Source organism: Alligator mississippiensis, chromosome 1 (genome assembly GCF_030867095.1).
Source record: "Alligator mississippiensis isolate rAllMis1 chromosome 1, rAllMis1, whole genome shotgun sequence".
Classification (NCBI taxonomy): domain Eukaryota; kingdom Metazoa; phylum Chordata; order Crocodylia; family Alligatoridae; genus Alligator; species Alligator mississippiensis.
Window position 1 is genome coordinate 63,349,354 of NC_081824.1, and position 15,885 is coordinate 63,365,238.

A 15,885-nucleotide genomic window follows, 5' to 3' on the forward strand; every position below is an offset into this window, starting at 1 on the left:
ATAAATATTACTATTAAGAGCTATAGTGGCAGTGGTTCTTCTACTTTGCCCCATTATGGCAATGTGCCATTCTTTTAAACTCAGCTTCCTCACCTGATTGGAAAGTCCCCTGTACAGGAAAATGCTGATCTGGAACAAAGTCAACCATCTTCTGTCTTCAGCCCCTGATATAGGAGTCCTGGCTAGTGAAAGATGGTGTAAACTGGTTGCCCCAACATGTTTTAAGAACCCCTGGTGGCCTACTGGTAAGCACTACAGTTCACAATAGCCCACAGGATGCTGTAATCTCTGCCAGAAGATCAGATCATTGGAGAGCTGTCTGAGAACTAGAAGGTGGAAAGAGTTCTCCTGTGTGTTCCTGTCTTTGCTGCAGTAAGTGGTCTTTAGCCACAGCTCAGGATTGGACCTTAGGCATTCCAAACACATATAGCACTATGTATGGATAAACTAAGGACATAGTATTTCTCTCAGGGGGAAGGTCTAATTTGTTTTAGAGGGAAGGTCTATATTTGCTATAAATTAAGTCACTCCTAAACTCATAAAAACCCCCATTTTTAAATACTCCCAATTATAATATCAGCAGCACTTAAACATAACCATGAATAACAATCCCTGCAGATTCACCTGAAGATGAAATTTTTATACAGTATTACTTTTTTCAGTCAATAATTATAATATGTAAAATAAGCACAACTGGGCCCTAGGCATGTGCCTAGTTTGCCTACATGTTAATCTGGCCCTGGGTGCAGATGCATGTGAATGAGCAAAGGCAACCTGGGAAATGTAGTTCCTTCAGAGCACTGTATGGCAGCACAGGAGAAGCAGCTGGAGTTCACTGCTGCTTGGGAAGATATCACCCTTTCTTCCTTTTCTTTTTTTTTGTTTTTTGCATGTGGCAAAAAATATATATACTATCACATTTCCTTCAGTAGCAGCAAACTCTAGCAGGTCCTTCTGCATTGCTGCCCACTTCCAGAATATCTGGAGCCAAAGCCCTGCAAAGAAAGTACAGGGGGAGGAAGAGGAGCAGAGAAAGAAAACATCCGTAGGTGTAGTCTTGGCCAGTTATGTCTCTGGACCACATTTTCCTACATCACTTGAAGCTCATACTTCCAACATCTAGGCTCTAACTTGCAAGGTGATGAATATTCTGGTTTCAGCAAAGCACATAACCATGACCTTAACTGAAAAAGTAGTAAGATTTGTGAGTTTGATGTGTGCACTTAGGTCCCAGTATGCCAAAAGCATTGTTCCCATAAGTAACAAGACAATTTCAGCAATGTACATAGTACAGTATTCAGAGAGGAAATCAAAGTTGATTGCACCAATGATGTGTGAAACCACTAATGTTAATATAGTACTCCAAGTACTGCAAGTAACCTTGTTTTATCACCTTTTTGTATCTTTTCACTGGTGGGGAGGGGAAGGAATGACTTTATTGACAAATTCTAAAAAACCCCAAAGGTAATAGATGTCACCTTACTTGAGCTGAAGAAAGGTCAAAGACTTCCTTATTTGGTGTATGCAATTGTCTGAGCAACATGAGCAAATATATAAAGTTAATTCTTGTACATGTAGTATACATATCTCATCTGAAATCATGACTGATTGCAGAAGGAAAAGAAAAAAAATAACAAAAATAATTTGCTTTTCTTTCATTCTTCTACAAATAAGTTTATTATTTAACTTCTTTCCTTTAGGTTAGAGACAAAAATTACACATACACCAGTGTAAGTAATCGGAAATTGGTTTAAATCTGTAACACAACAGAAGTTCAGTGCACATAAGCCACTTTCAAAATGGCCCAAACTGGCTTAAGGTAAACCTGGATGGATGTAGTATCAGACTGAACTGATTTAGGTTAAATTGGTTCATTGAACTTCTGTCCCAGATCCCCTCCAGACACAAGTTAACTCACAGTCTCCCAGCATCCCAGGATGCTTTGCACCTCCCCCACAATCCCCGCCTTACAGATTGGACAGGCTAGCCTTGGCCCAAGCTGTTTGCTTCATCAGAGCAGGGAGGCATACTCTAGCAGACCTCAGTTTCTGGGCTGGGTAACTGCAGGCATGTGGCCGCATTTCCAGAGTTAAAAGTGAATGTCTGTTTACTTGCTTATGGATTCAATCTACACATCTTAGACTAACCTTAGACTAACTACAGGGCTCTAGGTGCAAGGGTGAGGGAGTCTGGGACTCAGATTGCGTTCTCGTCGATACTTCTGGTCAAGGGAAAGGTCCCAGGCAGGAGCAGGTACATCCTACAGATCAACACCTGGCTGAGCAGGTGCTTCTTTGAACATGGAATGTTCTTCCATGAAGAAGAATTGCTGGGAAGAGATGGGATCTATCTGACTAGGAGAGGAGAGAGTGTCTTTGCAGATAGGCTCACTAACCTAGTAAGGAGGGCTTTAAACTAGGCTCACCAGGGGATGAAGAACAAAGCCTTGAGGTAAGTGGGGAAGTGGGAGACCTGAAGGAAGTGCAAGCAGGAGGAGGCAACAGGGGAAGTGCTCTCATAGTTCCTGAGAAATCAAGGCAAAAAACTAGTTACCTCAGGTGCCTGTACACAAATGCACAGAGCCTGGGAAATGAGCAGGAAGAATTGGAAGTCTTTGCACAATCAAGGAACTATGATGTGATTGGAATAACACAGACTTGGTGGGATAGCTGGCATGGCTGGAGCACTGTCATGGATGGGTACAAACTGTTCAGGAAGGCCAAGGAGGGGAGAAGAGGAGGAGGAGTTGCACTGTATGTAAAAGAGCCATATGATTGCTCAGAGCTCCAGTATGAAACTGGAGATTAGGCTTGTTGAAAGTCCCTGGGTTCAGGTCAAAAGGGAAAGCAACAAGGATGATGTCATGGTTGGGGTCTCCTATAGACCACCAGACCAGGAGCAAGTGGTGGATGAGGCTTTCTTCCAACATCTAGCGGAAGTTTCCTGATCACAGGCCCTGGTTCTTATCGGGGACTTCAATTACCCTGACATCTGCTGGGAGGGCAATATAGCAGTGCGCAGGCAATCCAAGAATTTTTGGAGTTTCCTGGGTGTCATGACCCAAAGGGTATGATTTTGTGTGTGCTTCGGCACTGCAGAATTATTTCCCGCCACGTGGAGCTTTCTTTGCACGGTGCAATTCTCAGTTGCATAGAGACAACCCCGGTGCAAAGGAGTTCCCGCCACCCGTATGTAAATGTGTGTCCCACTGTTGGCTGTTTCTAAATTATTCCCACGTGGCGGCTAGTGATTGGCTTGCTAGCCGTATAAGAGGCTAGAGCAGTTTCCACCCAAGTTGGAGGACTCCACAACCATCTTGTGGAGGAGGAGAAGGAGGACTTCACATCTTGTGAAGAACTCTAAGCACGCTGTGGAGCTTAACGAACCCAGCGTGTGCCTTAAGAAAAATACAGGGGCCTGATCAACCTCTAGCCTCTCCCCGTCGCCGCCTGATCCCTCGACGTACCCTTCCCTGCGCGCTTTCGTGGAGAGTCACCTTTTGGACTCTCATCGTGGTATCCAGAGCTCTTCGGGTTATTTCGTCCGGTTGATTCGACGGGCTCATGGTTCTAGAGCTCTCAGCCGGCCTTGGACCAGAGTTCACGGTTAGAACTCTTGTCCGCTCTTCTTCTTTTCTATCTGTAACTGCAACACAAGCAAGTTTTCCTGCCTGCACCGCGACCATCTACTGTGTAAGTAAAATAATCTTTAATCAACCTCTACGTGTCCGTGCCTAATTCTAGTCCGCCGTGCCGAATTCCCCGACCCACGTGCCAGGGCTGCTGGCCACAGCCCGCCGCGCGCCCCCGAAAGCCTCGGACCGCTCCTGGCCCGCACACTGGGGACAACTTGGGTGTAAGTGCTAGGGCGGCCAGCAGGGGCCATGCTCTTCTTGACCTGTTGCTCACAAACAGGGAAGAATTGGTGGGAAATGTAGTAGTGGATGGCAACTTGGGTAGCAGTGACCATGACGGGGGTGACACATCCTGAGAGTGCCGGTGCACCCCCTGCCAGGCTGCACTCCCTGTTTAGCCAGTAGGCAGGGGGACAGTTGGGAGCACCAGTGCCCCCACCGCAACTGCTGGCCGGGGAGCGGAGCCACCAGCAAAAGCAGCTGTGCTGCTTCTGGAAGTGGCGTGGGACTTCTGGAAGTGGCGTTAGGGCAGGTAGGGGAGCATGTGCCCCCTCCCCGACTCAAGAGGCACTAGACACTCATGGGTCACAAGATGATAGAGTTCAGAATCCTGAGGAAAGGAAGGATGGAGAGCAGCAAAGTAAGGACCCTGGACTTCAGAAAAGCAGACTTCGACTCAGGGAACTCATGGGCAGGATCCTCTGGAAAGCCAGACTGAGGGGGAGAGGAATCCAGGAGAGCTGGCTGTACTTCCAAGAAGCCTTACTGAGAGTAAAATGATCCTGATGTGCAGGAAAACTAACAAGTATGGCAGAAGACCAGCTTGGCTTAGCAAGGAACTCTTCAGTAAACTAAATCACAAAAAGGAAGCTTATAAGAAGTGGAAACTTGGACAGATAACTAGAGAAGAATATAAAAGCATTGCTTGGGCACGCAAGGATGAAGTCAGGAAGGCCAAAGCACAATTGGAGTTGCAGTTAGCAAGGGATGTGAAGGTTAACAAGAAGGGTTTTACAAGTATGTCAGTAGCAAGATGAGGATCAGGGAAAATGTGGGTCCCTTACTGAATGGAGGAGGCAACCTTGTGACAGAGGATGCAGAAAAGGATGAAGTGCTGAATGCCTTTTTTCTCCAGTCTTCACAGGCAAGTTCAGCTTCCAGACTACTGCACCAGGCAGCACTGTTTGGGGAGGAGGCAAGAAGCCCTCAGTGATGAAAGAACAGGTTAGGGACTACGTAGAAAAGCTGGATGTATACAAGTCCATGGGGCTGGATGGGATACACCCAAGGGTGCTGAAGGAGTTGGCTGATGTGATTGCAGAGCCATTGGCCATGATCTTTGAAAACTCATGGTAATCAGGAGATGTTTCAGATTGGAAAAGGGAAAACATAGTGCCCATATTTAAGAAAGGGAAAAAGGAGGATCCAGGAAACTACAGATCAGTCAGCCTCACCTCAGTCCCTGGAAAAATCATGGAGCAGATCCTCAAGGAATCCATTTCTAAGCACTTGGAGGAGAAAAAAGTTCACCAGGGGCAAGTCTCTGTAGAAAAGGACCTGGGGGTTACAGTGGACAATAAACTGAATATGAGCCAGCAGTGTGCCCTTGTTGCCAAGAAGGCTAACAGCATACTGGCTGGATTGATAAGTGTGTTGCCAGCAGGTCAAGGGAAATGATTATTCCCCTTTATTCTGTATTGGTGAGGCCACATCTGAAGCATTGTGTCCAGTGTTGGGCCCTCCACTGTAGAAAGGACGTGGACAAACTGGAGAGAGTCCAGCAGAGGGCAACAAAAATGGTGAGGGGGCTAGGGAACATGACTTATGAGGAACGACTGAGGGAATTGGGCTTATTTAGTCTAGCGAAGAGAAGACTGAGAAGGGATTTAATAGCAGCCTTCAACTATCCTTCAACTGAAGGGGAGCTTGAAAGAGGGCAGAGCTAAACTGTTTTTAGCGGTGGCAGATGACAGAACAAGGAGCAATGGTCTTAAGTTGCAGCAAGGGAAGTTAGGTTAGATATTAGGAAGAATTTTCTCACTAGGTGGGTAGTAAAACACTGGAGCAGTCTATCCAGAGAGGTGGTGCAAGTTCCATACTTGGAGGTTTTCAAGACCTGGCTAGACAACGGTTTGGCTGGGATGATCTATTTGGTATGGTCCAGAAGACGGCTGGACTAGATAACCTCCTGAGGTCCCTTCCAACCCTAACTTTCTATGATTCTGTGATTCAGCCTGAGGCTTTTTGACGTTTGTACTTAGCCTTAGTGTTCTTGTCTGCTAAAGGAACTTTGTGCAAAGAATTTGAAGTCAAACTTAAAAATGTAATAAACTAATAAAACACAAAAAGAGGATTGTAAAGCAAAAATTGATTTTAGCTTGTAAGCAGTCACATGTAGCTGCACATGCCCAGGTAAGTAATAAAATAAGGCTTATGATGCATGTCCTTTTCTCTCAGCAGCAGGAGCCACTACATCTGAGGTCAAGAATTTTACAGCTTAATCCTAGGAAAAATCTACAGATCCAGCCTGTAATACAGCACATAGGTATAGAAAACTCTATCTTATATATCTTATTTTTCAGGTCATATTCCCTAAGCTTGGTCAGGTCTAGTTTTAAATATTTTAGGGGTCTCCATGGCTTCTCTGGGGAAGTCATTCTATGATTTAATTGAATTTACTCTTTTAGTATTATTCAGCCTAAATATATTTCCCTCTTCTTGGTTTAATCTTATTAGACTTATTTGTAGTAGACTATTCTATGCAGTGGGCACATCTACATGTGTCATTAATGCGCTTTCAGCTTACTGCACAGTAAATTACTGCACAGTAAGCCTTCCCTGGGAGCTTGTCTACACATGCACCCTATTGGGAGCAGCCCAGTATAGGGTTATTCCTGCACTGCTGTGCTCCTGTAACAGCCAGGGGGAGCTCCAGGCTCCCTCAGGTGCTAGCCTAGGGACTGGCAAGGGGAATGGGGGCTAGTCCTGATGCACATGGGGCCAGGAGAGCTCTCCTGGCTACAGCAGCAACTGTCTCCTGGCCCCATGTGCATCAGGATGGGACCTGATGTGCATGAGGCTGGGAGACAGCTGCCACTGCAGTTGGCAGAACTCTCCTGGCCCTGTGCACACAGCTGCCAGCAGGCTCCCTGCTGGTTGGAGAACTAGGAGCCAGGACAGGGGGCAGAGAGCCCCCCCAGACCCAGCATTGATCATCTCCTGGCCCCTGGCAGAGAGCTGCACTGCACCAGGACCATGGACAGAGCTACCTGTCCTCTGTGGCCCCCTGCTGCTTAGGCTGACTGGGAAAAATGTCCTCCTGGTCAATGCCTACAAGTACAGTACTGTGCAATAACTACTGTACAGTTAATCTAATACCTGTATTTACAGGGTCCTAGCTAACTGCACCATAGCCTAATTTTCTGCTCAGTAAATACCCTGTACATGTAGACTGTGATGCTTTACTGCCCAGTAGATTAGTGCCTCTGCTGCATAGTAAAGTGTCTCATGTACATGCACCCACTTACTCTTCCTATTTAGTATGCACACATTAAAAAAATCAGCAATTAAGATATCCTCCTTTAGCCTTTTTTTAGCTAAACAATACTTTTTGGCTTATTTTATAATTCATTGTGAGCTATTTTTTATAGATCTTGATCACATTTCTCTTGAATTTCTTATATTTTATCTGTTTATTTGGGGTACTAAAGTGCTGAGAACTGAACAGCGTTCTAGCATCCAGCAGTCTAACTCACCAGCATGGTATGTGGGAGCTTCATCAGCTGTGTAACAATTATTTTTCTTGTTTATTGAGTCCAAAACTGAATTACCTCTAGTTTTATTTTATGCTAGTCAGCATTTCAACATGCTATCTACTTTCACCCAAGTCTTCTTTTGTCATTGTTCCTTTTAAGTACTGGTATTGTCTTCACAAACACTATACGTGGGGCTTTCACTTAGTATTTTCTACCTAAAGAATGACCTTGCCTTTGTTGTTTTCTGGTGGTATCTCCATTGCTCACTCCCTTCACAGTACTTTTCTGTCCTACTGATGTTCTGTCCACAACATCTTTCAATTTAGTACGTTCCCCAAATTCCATCAGCATGCTATTTACTCCTTTTTTTAAGTTAATTTATGATAAGGTTGATACAAGATGATAGCTCTTATTTTGTAACTTCTTTGCCGGCTTATTGCTTGTAACAAAAACAATATAGATGGAATTGTAACTCGAACAACACCTTCAATTGCATACGCTGTGTATTTGTTGTAGCTACTGAGGTATTTCTCTTGTTTTGATTCTGTGAATATCAACTACTGTGATCAGATAACTACTGGATGTATTTGTACATGTACTTCTTAAGCACTGAAACAGCTTTTTCTTTCTGTGGCAGGCTCTTCCTTTGGCCTCTTTCCAAGATCTTGAATTTTTTGCAGTTCCCCAGCTACCGTTGGCTGTGAAGTCATTAGTTTGCTGAGAAATCCATTCTTGACCTATGAAAATAAAAAAAGAACGAAGATATATACACCAGCTTGCCTCATTATAGAGGAGCTAGCATTAAGCACAGAATGTTAACTCCAGTAGTCCACTAAGATGCAATGCAAGCTATGGACAGGCATAACTTTCAGTTGGTTTAAAGGGAAAGGGAATTATGCAGGCCTTATGAGGAGAGGCTGAGAGACATGGAGCTCTTCATCCTGGAAAAGCATAGGCTCAGGGGTGACTTGGTGGCAGCCTATAAGTATATAAGGGATGTGTACTGGGAACTGGGAATACATCTGTTCACCAGGGCACCCCATGGGAAGACTAAGTCCAATGGTCACAAACTTTTGCAAGACCATTTTAGGCTGGACATAAGGAAAAGCTTCTTTACTGTTTGAGTCTCCAGGGCCTGGAATAGACTCCCCCTAGAGGCACCTACTCTGGATTCCTTTAAGAAACACTTGGATACCTATCTTGCTGGGATCACCTGACTTCTGCTGACTGCCTGCCCTTTGGGCAGGGGGCTGGACCCAATGATCTTGCGAGGTCCCTTCCAGCCCTAATGTCTATGAAATCTATGGAAGTTGCCACTTGGGAGGATGCTTCAGAGGTTCTAATATAACTGGGATGCATGCCTGCTTCTGTAGTAGTATAAGTAAGCTAAACCATTAAAATCTTAATCTTAAAAAAAGGGTTAAAGTTGCAATGGTTTTGCTCCATATCTACTAGGCAGAAATAATAGCTATATCAAGACATTTTCCACTGGTGTCAATTGATGCTGGTATAATAGTTACATCTGTCCACATTTTTAGTCGTGCAGTGGCACATTTCATTATCAAAAACAAATGTGTACTTTTTTTAAAGGACATGGAAAAGTAAACAGGGGGACAAAAGAGAAAGGGAATAGAGAGAAAATTAATTATTTTTCCTACCATGAAAATTTGATTTCTTGGAGTACATCCTGTAATATAGAAGACTCTGGGTTCTCCTCTTCTTCAGATAGTGAAATTGCAGTGGTAAAAAGCAACATTTATCATTTGTTACCACATACCATAGATCATTTTTATTTTATGTTTAACCATAAGACTGATCATTGCAATGGCATCACAGTATAGTAACTTTGGTGAGATTTTTTTATGGCAAGTGCTGTAACTTTGCCAATCAGCTTATGAGGCATTTTTGTGCCTAACAGTTCTTGGCAAAAGGAATTTTTCATTTTAAGTAGCTGTGAATCTTAGGTCATAGAATCATATGTTTTAGGATAGAACTTTGCTTATCCCAGTGGGTTTTCAGAATTCTGGTGACTTCCAAAAATTAACTTTTCAAGAAATATCCCATTCTTTCTATTTTAGCACAGACTGCGTTCTCCTGTTTAAAACACACACACACACAAAATATAATGTAATTCTGAATGCCTACAGATGGTCAGGACCTCATTTTTACAGCTTAGCCAAGACAATCTCCAGCAATGTATTTCAAACTAATTTTCATTACTGAACCTTGTTGAAGCATTAGCACTAAAGTAATCACTCCAGAAGTATTTTTCCCCTGACAATTTCTCATTTAAATAATGTTTTGTAAGATGTAAAGACTGCAGGCCAGTACAGCTTGAAAGCTAATGGTTTTCGTTCTGGTTTAGCAGCAGGAGTGTTTAATGTTGAGGAAGTGAAGCTCTCTCTCACATAGGAAGTAAACTTTTGTCTGTATAGAAAGTCTCATTTTAAAGGTTGCTTTGTTACCTGCAGTACCAGGGCTTAGAATCTAGTGATAAATTATGTGCATAGTTCCTAAAATAATTTTACAGTAATAGCAGTAACATAAAAAGTTCACAGGAAAACGAGTTGTAATTTACATATTGTAAACGCCCTCCCTTAAGGGCACTATTTTTATGACTCAGGAATAGTGGTAGTTGTATTTGCTTTTTGTGAGAAGAAAATTAGCTTGGGATGCTTTCAATTGATATAGATATTAAACGAGGGGAAATGACAGGAAAGTTAAAATCTGTTGAAAATAAAGTCAAACTCATTATTAATGTGTTAGTAGTATTAATAGAGGTTATAAAGCAGTAAAAAGAGGGATTTTTTTTTTCTAACTAAAAATACAAGTGTTATGTACTCCAAGGAGAGTTCCAGTACCTGCCCTCTGATAATTCCCTTGAATGATTGTATTTTGTACACTTTCAGTAGGAGCTGAAAACTGTTCTCTGTCATTAGTGAGTTGTAAAATAAGTAACAGATGTTCTGACTGTGTGTGGTTGCATTAGAATGAGGTTTTTTCATCATTTCAGATCTTCCTGGTCCCTGCTGAGATAGTTAGTTCTTTTTATTAAGTCCTTCCTGATCTGAATACAACCCAAATATGTATATTTCATAAGAAGTAATGAGTTGTAACTGGGCATTTGTTTTTAAAGTGAACCATTTGGAGCATTCTTGTGGAATTTGCACTGGAAAACATCAAAGGGAGTTATTCCTTTATGAATTAAGGATGTAAAAAAAAAAAAAAAAAAAATCTAAACATCTCTAGAACTAACTCCCTTCAATAGATACTACATAAAAGAACTAGTTTATGAATAGAATGTGTTATTCACATCCAAAATATATGCCTTGCATGTCCATAATATCTTTCAACACATTTTTTTCTTAAGCAGATTGTTTTGATAAATGAATATCAACTGTTTGTGCCAGGGGGTGAGACCTAAGTGGAAATGACACTTTAATAATGTATACCTTTTTCTTTATATATACTTATTTTCTGTTAATGTTATAGGTTGGTCATTATCAGTAGTGGCAGTTGGTCACAATTTTTAATAAACGTTTATTTCAGTGAAAAATGCCTTTTTTCCCGAAAGTGTAAGTATTTCTGAAAATAGTTCCATTTCTTTGAAAGTTTTCATATATTAGCTTAATATATTGGCTTTCGGTCTCTCTCTTTGTATTGCCAATATTGATTACTCGGCTTAGCTTTTAACCAACTGGTTTAAATCCACTTTTCAAAAATAAAAAATATAAAATATCGCTGAAGATTTAAAAACACCCATTTAGAAATCAAATTGAATTAAATAATATTCCATCTTTGTGATTATTTTTTCTGTTTTATCTTACTGCTAACAATATGTAACTTTTCTAATTTGTTTTATTTTCATCTTTCTGAGAGACTCAAAAACCACATTAAGATTTCATTTAGAATTTTAATGTAACACAAAGATGTTTCTGAGGACAGGTGTGAATTTGGCAAATTCTAATACAGTAAAGGGTTTAGTCTGTGTGTCTGTCTGTAGCACTTTTGGTCAATTACACATGTGCCGCCAAGAGGGTGGGCAGCGATTGGCTGTGCAGGCCTGGGTATGGAGGAGGCAGAACCAGCCAGGGGCGAAGGCAGGCACGCATGCACCCAACAGCTGGCACGGAGTGGAAGAGGTGGAGGTGGAGGCAGGCACACACACACCCAACAGTCAGCAGGGATGGGGAGGTGGCGTGGACAGAAAGAAGTGAGGAGGGGAGGCAGGGGGAAGCCCCGCTGCTCAGGGGAGGAGGTAGAGGCAGGCAGTGGGAGGAAGCCCTGGCACTGGTGGCTGGAGGAGGAGGCCGCAGTGGTGCAGGGAGTGTTTACATGGCTGGCCCCAAAGGGTGAACAGGGGGCAGGAGTGGCCATGTAAACACTCCTTCGTTATTTTAAATCCGTCATTCATGACAGGCAATTGGCTGGTGTGTAATAAGCCAGTACTCATCAGCCTATAGCAGGAGCCCACATCATAAAAATCATTGCTATTGTCACCTTTAGCAAAAATGGCTAAAGGTGATTAGGTATTTTCCACATTATAAATGTTCTGTCTCTGTAAATTTGTTGATACTGGAAGAAAAGTACTAGTATAATAAAACAGATGATCAAAATAGTTGCAGAGAAATTTTCAGTAGTATTGCTCTTGCAGTGAGGATGAATGCTAAGGTCATTGACAAAGATTAGTTTGGACAGCCACATTATGGACTCACGTAACAAATAAAATGCTTCAAATACCTTTGAAATGTTTCAGAGGTCCGGCTGTCCTCATATACAAGCCCTTTGAAACATTCCAAAAGTGTCTGAAAAATGTTCCAAAATAGTAAGCTCTTGAAATGAAGTATTAATTTTTTTGGTTACATGTGTACAGAGATAGTACATGGGACCTGGGCTGGGATGGGGCTGGAGCTGGACTTCCCCCCACTTCCTGCCAGACCCCTATGGATTCCTTTAATTCTGGAACCAGGCTCTCCAGCCCCAATTCCCTCTACCAGTCCCCTCTAAGAGAGAGAAGAGAGGTTTGAGGGATTTGCTGCCTTCATGTTCCCACTTAACTCAGAGACATTTCAATGTTTTGCTCTCCAATCCTATGTCCTCCCTTCCCTTCTACATGATGTCCATGTGAGGGAAGGGAAAGAGGGCCCTGAGAGTGGAGCCACAGCTTGCTACAGCCTACTCTAGCACCCCAGCTGTTGCTAAAGTAGGCTGCAGCATTATGAAATGTTCTGGCCAGAAACAGCACAGTGGCATGTGTGCGTCCCCTGGCTGAAACATGTCCTTTTTGAAGCTTTTCCAAGTGGATTTGACATGGAAACATTTCAATCATTCCATCTGCTTGCACCCAACGTTTTTCACTCTGGTGCACCTCTTCTTTGTATAAAGAACTTCTGCTACCAGGCTGTTAATCTACTATTTTTATGGACTCCACCTTTATCCTTAAAGGACACTTTCTTAAGTGTAATCAATTCAGAACTTTTTTTGTTGCTTCAATGCATCAAATATTTTGCCTCTAATTATTAGTGCTAAAAAATGTAGAAAGGCATAGTTTAATAAAGCACAGCTTTATGATTCTCTACACACATTTACTAATTTATCGTAATACGATTACACTAAAGCTGTGAATAGACATTGTATTTGACCCAGGAGAAACTGATTTTCCTGAGACAAAGTTTAGTCATGCAGACATCCATTCCTGGTGTCCTGGGTCAAAGCCTGAAAGCCCATGTGGAATAAAAAGTAACAGGACATTTCAAAGTGCATCTGATCGTTGTTACAGAACAATGTCCTGAGCCAGTGACCCAGTCAATGCTACAGGCATTCCAGAATGCACTGTATCTGCCCCAGTCGTGGCCCCTCTTAAATATGGTACAGCCACTCTAAGTGTGTTGGCAGTTCTGTACTGCCCAAAGGTAACAGGGCATAGGTAGCATTACCCATCTATTAGTTGCATTGTGTATAAACACAGCACCAACTAGACAAGGGAGGAAGTAGTGGATCTCATCACTATTTGGAGAGATGTGGAGAACCAGTAGGCATGCCATTTGAGCCACTAAATCCAGGCAGACTTTGAACAGATCATGCCGTATATGCAGCATCTATTACCCCAGCATTCTAGAACCAAAGGTTTTGCAGCCAGGTACGGGCCATACAAGTTCCTGTTGGTGGCTGAGCTGCCCTTCTCCAAGTCATAGGGACCTAGGGTGCAAGAAAACCCAACCTGCAAGAAGACCCAACATGCTTAGTCTCAGGGAAACTATGTAACTTTGGGCCCAATGGCCCTAGCTACACCCCTGTAATGTAAAGCTCTGCCTGTTTAAGGGCACTCCCAGTTTTCCTGAGTGCAAGGGAAGAGTAAACTTACCATGTTGAGAGTCAGCAAGTCAAATGAGTCTGTCCACCAACTGGGTGGCATTGCAAGTTTGGTGGGGGAGTTCTTCATGCTGTGAGGGTAGTAGCAAGCAGAAGAATTAATTTCTGTTTCTATGCTCTCCTCTCAGACAAGACACCTGTAAATGGTAGTGACCGCACGTCAGCACCAGATAATGGTCTAAAGACAAGGGCCCAAAGGGAAGCCAGACAAAGGAAGGCAGCAGCTTGCACAAAGATGAACATGCTGATCTCTCTAGTGGAGGCCAGACAGTCCTGGTTCAGAACTCAAAGGGTGGTAGGAGGAGTGGTTACACTATCTCTATAGCATGGCAGTGGCTAGACACATTATCAAGCTGTCCCAGTGCTCCTCCAGGTAGCTTCCTAGATGGCATTCAGAGGCCCAGGTCTGCTATTGCTGACTGGACATCCATGACCTGTTGGATGGCCAGACACACCTCCCGCACTGCCTCTTTTACTGTGGAAATCCCAACACCAAAATGTTTTTCCACAGACTGAAGGTGTTTGAGGGTAGTGAGCTTCATGTCACTATAGCTACATGCTTCTTAGTGGACCAAGGTACCCTCATCCAGTCTACTGCTGGAGGCAAGAGGCCAGCTTGGTGCAGGTTTCACTGAAGGTTTCCCTGAACATGTGGAAGTTCATCTGCCATTGGTTGTCATCTTAGGTAGTCATGGCAATCTGCTCCCACCAGTTGTTGCATGTCTCCCTGGCCCAGAATTGCCACTCCACAGTTTGAAGATGTGTCCAGGCTGATGTGGAAGCATTGTGACCTGCAGCCAACTCATCTTTAGGGTCGCAGCTGCTGGCACAGGATGTAAACCAGATGTAGGCATGGGTATCTCTGTGGACTGTGATAACAAGTGCATAAGTGCCTCCTGGGCAAATTAACCTTCCTCACTTGCCACACAAATGGCAAAAGAAAACTCAGCCATCAGGGTGCAATGGTGGTGCCTTCTCAAATGCAAGCTCATAACAAAGTCAGTATTTCCTGAAAAGCATGGCTGATGTATGGTTCCATTCTGTGACCTGGTTGCTGGCAGCAGGTGGCAGTGGCTGTGGTGGCACTGGAAATGCCCAGCAGACTGTGGCAGGAGCTGGGCAGTAACATCCATTAAAGTCATTTCCATAAAAATGTTACCAGTTGCTTCCATGCAGCCAATCACATAATAATGGCTTGGCACCAGGGAATCCTCAGGAAACAGGAACCTATAGACAGTTGACTGTATCAAGGTATGCTGAGATGTGTGCTGTTACTGGCCACCCGGCATACATGCCAGTCCGTAACTTTTCAAACTTGGGACAGATATGGGGACGAAGGGGGACAGGACAAATGCAACATCTGTTCATACCCTTAAATAGTTAAATAAGAAGGATTTTCCTTTTTTTTTTAATTGAGAAACTAAACATGGACTTTTAATGCCAAAATTTTCAAAAATGGTCACTGATATTTGTTGCCTATTTCAAAACAGATTTAATTTGATTTGGAGAAATTTGAGTATCTGTTATTCCTATTGCAACACTGCTGGGTTAGGGAGTGGTGGTTATCAAATGATAAAGTAAATTGATTGATGGTACATACTTTCAACATATTGTAGGCCTGAAGCAACAGTATTTCTGTGACCCACAAAGTAAGCGCAGTTGTGGACTACTAATTTATGCTTAGGATGGCTCAGGTGGGCTTATATTTTACTGGTAGTCATGGGAAAAGGCCTTTTTCTATTACCTCTTATACACCTGGGTTCTTTCCCCATTACAAACATGCATAATGTAGGGAACTCCCTCATTAGCCCCTGCTTTTCAGTTGTTCTACAGTGTCTGAGTAGTTGCAGTCATTTAGCCTTTTTACTTAAAAATGTTTCCTTGGTTACTAAAAAATAATATCTACTTTGAAGCATTTCATAGTAATTTTATTATTTTTATGGGACTCCTTCGCAAATATTACCAGGAATCATTACAGATTTGAAACCTGTCTAGCCTACAAAAGGCAGGAAAAGGGTATTTAATTTCTATCATGATTTATTTTTTGATGTGATAAGGATTTGCCAAACCATCTTCCCTGAGCTAATCAAGTCAGTGAGAATAATCTAAAGGTAATGCAATCTC

At 42.8% G+C, this 15,885-nt stretch overlaps 1 protein-coding gene and 1 long non-coding RNA gene across 3 annotated transcripts in view; both read left to right on the forward strand.

The window, feature by feature from the left end:
* Window positions 1–15,885, forward strand: part of KCNQ5 (potassium voltage-gated channel subfamily Q member 5) — a 635,336-nt gene that overhangs the window by 231,101 nt on the left and 388,350 nt on the right. The window lies entirely within an intron of this gene.
* Window positions 1–15,885, forward strand: part of LOC132251447 (uncharacterized) — a 135,631-nt gene that overhangs the window by 113,937 nt on the left and 5,809 nt on the right. The window contains exon 3 of one of the 2 annotated variants that reach the window (XR_009463521.1): window positions 6,092–6,179. The exons of the other annotated variant lie outside the window; for it this stretch is intronic. This is a non-coding gene — a long non-coding RNA (uncharacterized LOC132251447). The remainder of the gene's footprint in view (window positions 1–6,091; window positions 6,180–15,885) is intronic. 2 annotated transcript variants of the gene reach the window in all.